This window comes from Pelodiscus sinensis, chromosome 4 (assembly GCF_052426305.1).
Source record: "Pelodiscus sinensis isolate ZL-2025 chromosome 4, ASM5242630v1, whole genome shotgun sequence".
NCBI lineage: Eukaryota > Metazoa > Chordata > Testudines > Trionychidae > Pelodiscus > Pelodiscus sinensis.
In genome coordinates this window covers 135,948,447-135,953,434 of record NC_143055.1, presented here as the reverse complement: position 1 = coordinate 135,953,434, position 4,988 = coordinate 135,948,447, and positions in this window count along the sequence as shown.

The following is a 4,988-nucleotide window of genomic DNA, read 5'->3' as shown; positions in this document are numbered from 1 at the left end:
TGGCTTATCTACCTTTTATTAATAAACAGTTGTGCTGTGAAACTTGTCTGTAAATAAACCCTTGCATTCGTTAGTAACATTCATATGGAACCAGCTTTGCTGTATGGGCCCTGCAGGCTACTTGTGGCCAAGAGGGGCCCCGACTGCAGTAAAACGGGGTGGTTCTGATGCAAAGGCATGATACAGGCACCTTGTGCACTAGTGTATGAGCTCTTTGGAGAGACGCGGTGGGTAGCGAGTTTCTTTCATTGGATCAACTTCTCTTGGTGAAAGAGACAAGCTTCCAAGCTACACGGAGCTCTCCAGGTTTTTCTAGAGACGGGGATGGTGGCTATGCGATTGACTGGCTCCACCAGACTTCAGGGAATAGCACCATAGACAGCCACTGCTATCTGGAAATTGCAGCCTAAGGGAGGCCCGCAGAAAACTCCCCAACACAGAGGGCTGCTTATTCAGGTGTGCGGTAGGACCATGACTGCCCCTCAATCAGTGGTTCTCAGCTTATTTTCCATGCAGCTGCCTGTTATCTGGACTGCATCCACACCATCATGGCCCTAAGTCTGTCACAAGGGCTGCAGCTGTGTGCTGACTGGGCTGCAAGTGGCCCACAAACTGAGAACTACTGTTTCAATGAACTTGCTGTTGAAACTAGTTTAAAAATACTGACAGCCAAGTAGTTTGGGCTTAGACTTTGACTTGTCTTTGCAGCCGTCTATCCCTTGCTAGGGGACATCCTCCAGATTCTAAACATACAGGTCACATCCCTGGATGGACAAACGTGAAGAGGAACATGACTTGATGGCAGTTCTAGTTTGCAAATGACATACGTGGCTCTCGTGCTAAATGGCATTTTTTGTGTCTGAGAAAATCCATCCTTTTATTACGATTCACAGATTTTGAATGTTACCTTGTAACAACGTCTCTTATGACATATAAAAGCAATGTTACTAGTTGTATTGGATGGTTTGGGCATGCTAAATGCCTAACTTCCTCCTGGGCTGGCTGGGTTATATTAGAAAGAAGGTGGTTGTCTTTAAAGTGAGCACTAAGGTCCTGTTTAATTCAGGCCATGAAAAGTCAGCTGTCAGCTGGTTGGCAATGTTACGTCTGCTTTGAACGTGCCTTGTGTGAAAGGCTTGTAAGAGTCACACTGGAAATTTCTAACACACTCCAGAAAGTGGGATATCCTGGAATGACGACTAGTCCTCGCCCTGAAATCCTCTCCTTTTACACAGTGGAGGCACAAGCTGTGCCCTTCCCCACCACAGAGTTAGCTATGTGAGGAAGGTAGGGTGTTTCTGTCACCCTCTCCTCTCACCTGGAGCAGCAGAGGGTGGGTGCAGCACCATAGGGCCCCAGAGAGCCCCTCCAGCATCAGGCACTCGCTAACAGAAGACAGCGTTCCTGACCCTTTCTTTTTCTCTTCCCCAGGCTTCTGCACGGAGCCTGAATGTGAGGAGTAGCTAAGGGAGGAGTGGAGCAGACAGGCCAGTGCACTGGGACAGAAGAGAGATAGTTTGGCGAGGGAGGTCTTGTTCCAAACATCACTCTGAACCTTTTACTCAACCCTTGTCAATGCAGGCTGGAATTTGATGCCTAACGCTCACTGACCTTTTCATGGGACTTGGGCAGTGAACGGGCTCCTTTGTAAATCCCATCGTATGCCAGGAGCTCTTTGGCACAACACAGCCTCTGCGCACACCTGGCCAGCACTCCGCACAAGGAGGATGTTGCTGGAAATAGCCCAAGGAGGCTGCTTGCTCCCGATTTAAATGCACGCAAGAAGGGGAGAGAGTGGTATCCGAGCCCCAGGCAGCCAGCTAGCGAGAGCTGTGGGCATCGCTGCAATAGGGAGCAGCTCTCTGTAGCCCTCCACGTGTTAGTGATACTCACTGCTGGGTGGGACGCTGTGACCTTCCCACTTCTCAGTGGCTCTGCTTGAAAGCCGTGGCTTGTTCTGCCTGAACTCCGGCTATCGCTGGGGTCCCCTTGGGGAGAATTCACTTCAGTCTGAGGCTCCACACGGGTTCGTCAGCTAGAGCACCTGTGCTGGATGAAGGTAAATTTACTATGGTGTTAATCTTGTTTCTCAGCCGGGCGACTGCCCCGGTCATGTCATGACGACTCAGGTAGGTTGGAACACACAGTTGTAGTGAAATGATCATTGTGACAGAGAAGGTGAAAGGGAGGTTAGGGAAGAGGTTAGAGAACAAGCCCACTCCGAGTGCGTCTGCACTGGAGACTTTCGGTGCAGCTGCGATTGGCTGAACAGTGGTGTCACCATGCTGGCCAGAGGGCGTGGCCACCAGCCAATAGCAAGCAGCAAGCCTGATGCGGGACATGGCTTATAATCAACATGTGGAAGAAGGGCTGTTGGGACAGCACGGGAAGAGTTGGGGGCGGGCGACGACTCACCCTTTTTGATCAATATGCTTAGCCATGGTCTTCCCTGGCCACCTTACCTCAGAGCCGCTGTAAGGAGGGAGGGACGGGAAGCCGGCTCTCTTACTATAGCCCGGCTCTGGCTGTAACCCATGCCTGTTAGCCCACACGCATGATTGTTAGAGGGCCTGACGAGGATAAGCCCAGTGCCAATAAGAGTAACTGAGGCTCTGTTATTACCTGGATGGGTTTGCCCCCGTGAATCCGAGTAAAAGCTCCTTTAGTATATCCCCTCCTTGCTCAGCTGGTTAATTCCTCACGGAGCTGGTGGGGAAGAGGTTCCCCACCTAGGAAATGTTTAGACAAAAACATAAAATTCAATGCCGGATAAAACATCCCAGTGAGGCGATCTGCTCTGGAACGGTCTCTGCGTCATGTAGGCAGTGCCAGAATTCTCCCCTGGGTCCTGTTCTTGGGCGCTTCTGCTGTTCACACCATATTCTGTCCTCAGACCCTTCCTGCTGCTCAGCCTCCAGCAGGCAGCTTGGGTTATTTGGCTGCCTGGCCCGTGAGGACAGAGATTGCGTTTTGCTGGATTGATCGTCTCCACCCTGGACTCCTGGCAAGGGCCAGTCCTCTCGCTGCCCCAGCATTTCCAGTGGTAGGACGAATCTTGCACTAATCACAGCTAAAAGCAAGACTGGCTGGCGGCAGCTACTCTTCCAATCAGGGAAAGCGATTAAGGCGAGTGTGGTATATACAACATGCAAAAGACTTGTTCTGTGCCCCAGGACCTAATCTGCCCTCCGCGGTGTGTTCACTGAAGGCTGGAGATGAATAATCTGCTGCATTTGGCACCATCCGCACCTCTTGCCAAACATTTCTGTGCAAAATGTTTTGTGGCCATGCACCCCACTGTGCAAAACAGGAAGGTGGGTTAAGCGGTGGGACATTCACTGTGTGTATTAATGGGAGGGGCACAGCTGAGCTAAGAGCTCCCAGTGCTGCAAATTCCCCCTCAATGAGTGTGGCTCATTATTTATTTCATTTTGATCACTGGCTCTTTCCCCACTCAGTCTAGTACACACTTGCGGTTTTTGTGATCTGTCCGTGGTACTTGCTGTACTCGCTGTACTCGGGTAGGCCCCATCTCCACCGCGGAAGTGCAAAGCAAAAATGCAGTTGATTTCTGTGGAGAGCACCTCCTCTCAACACTGCATGGCGCAGGAGCTGTGCCGGCAGGCACGCACACAGGTGAAGAAATTCAATGTACTGGTAAGTTTTATTTTTCTCACCCCTTTTTTCTGAGGGAATCCTTGGGGTAGCTCCTTGTTCAGTGAAAATTTTGCTGCTTGTGCATCACACATACCAACATTGCAGTGCAATCCAGGGCTACGTCTAGACTGACACGATTTTCCGCAAATGCTTTTAATGGAAAAGTTTTCCGTTAAAAGCATTTGTGGAAAAGAGCGTCTGGATTGGCAGGACGCTTTTCTACAAAAGCACTTTTTGCGGAAGAGCGTCCGTGCCAATCTAGACGCGCTTTTCCGCAAAAAAGCCCCGATCGCTATTTTCATGATCGGGGCTTTTTTGCACAACACAAATCTGAACTGTCTACACTTGCACTTTTGTGCAAAAGCTTTGTGCAAAAGGGACTTTTGCCCGAACGGGAGCAGCATAGCCTTTCCGCAAGAAGCACTGATTTCAGACAGTTGGAAGTCAGTGCTCTTGCGGAAATTCAAGCGGCCAGTGTAGACAGCTGGCAAGTTTTTCCGCAAAAGCAGTTGCAGGGGCAGTGGGAGGGTAAATTACGTAATGCCTGACGGGGCCAGACGGCCGAACTAGAAGTCCTATTGAAAAGGATTTGCCACCCATGTCCAGTGAAGCATGGGCCTCCTGCGTGCAGCTCCCACTGCTGTCGAAGGGGGTCTCGGCTCAGGCAGCGGTGCGCCAGGCGTCGGTTGTTCACGTCCAGTGCCAGGTGTGGCGTGTCTCTGGCAAAGGCAGGCGGGGTGTTGGAGTACGTCGCGGGTGAAGCACGCCGTGTGCTGTGCGGAGGCAGGAACAGGCTCACTCTGCTCCTGGGCAGTCAGAGCCCCGGGCAGCATTCCAGAGGAAAGGCTGACACAGCACGTCTTGGCTGGCACACGTGGAAGGGCTGCGCTGATTCGCCCTAACCAGACACAGCTGTAGGTGTGGCACGCGCTGCCCGGGGCGCAGCGGCCTAACGGTGCTCCTGGGCCCTGCTCCTGCCCTTGCTGTGGGGTAGAAAGAGCTGCTCTACCGCTGGGGTGACAACCCTGCTTCCAGCGGGGCTAGCCCATTTCCACACGCATCCCAGGAGCTGGCGGGCAGCCCTAGTAGCTGCAGCAGCAACACATCTGCTGCAGGTCGCTAAGGCCTGTAAGCCTTGGGGCGCCTGATGGCATCTCCTCAGGGGAAATCCTGGCCCACCGCACTCGCTCCATTGCTCCCTGGTGCTCCCACTCAAAGGACCATTGGGCTTTACACTGGCCTTCAGCACAACACAAGGCCAGAGGGTGTCTTGCAACTCCTCCTGCATCAGGCCATCGCTTCTGCTTGGGCTACAGCATGTTTTCCAGAGA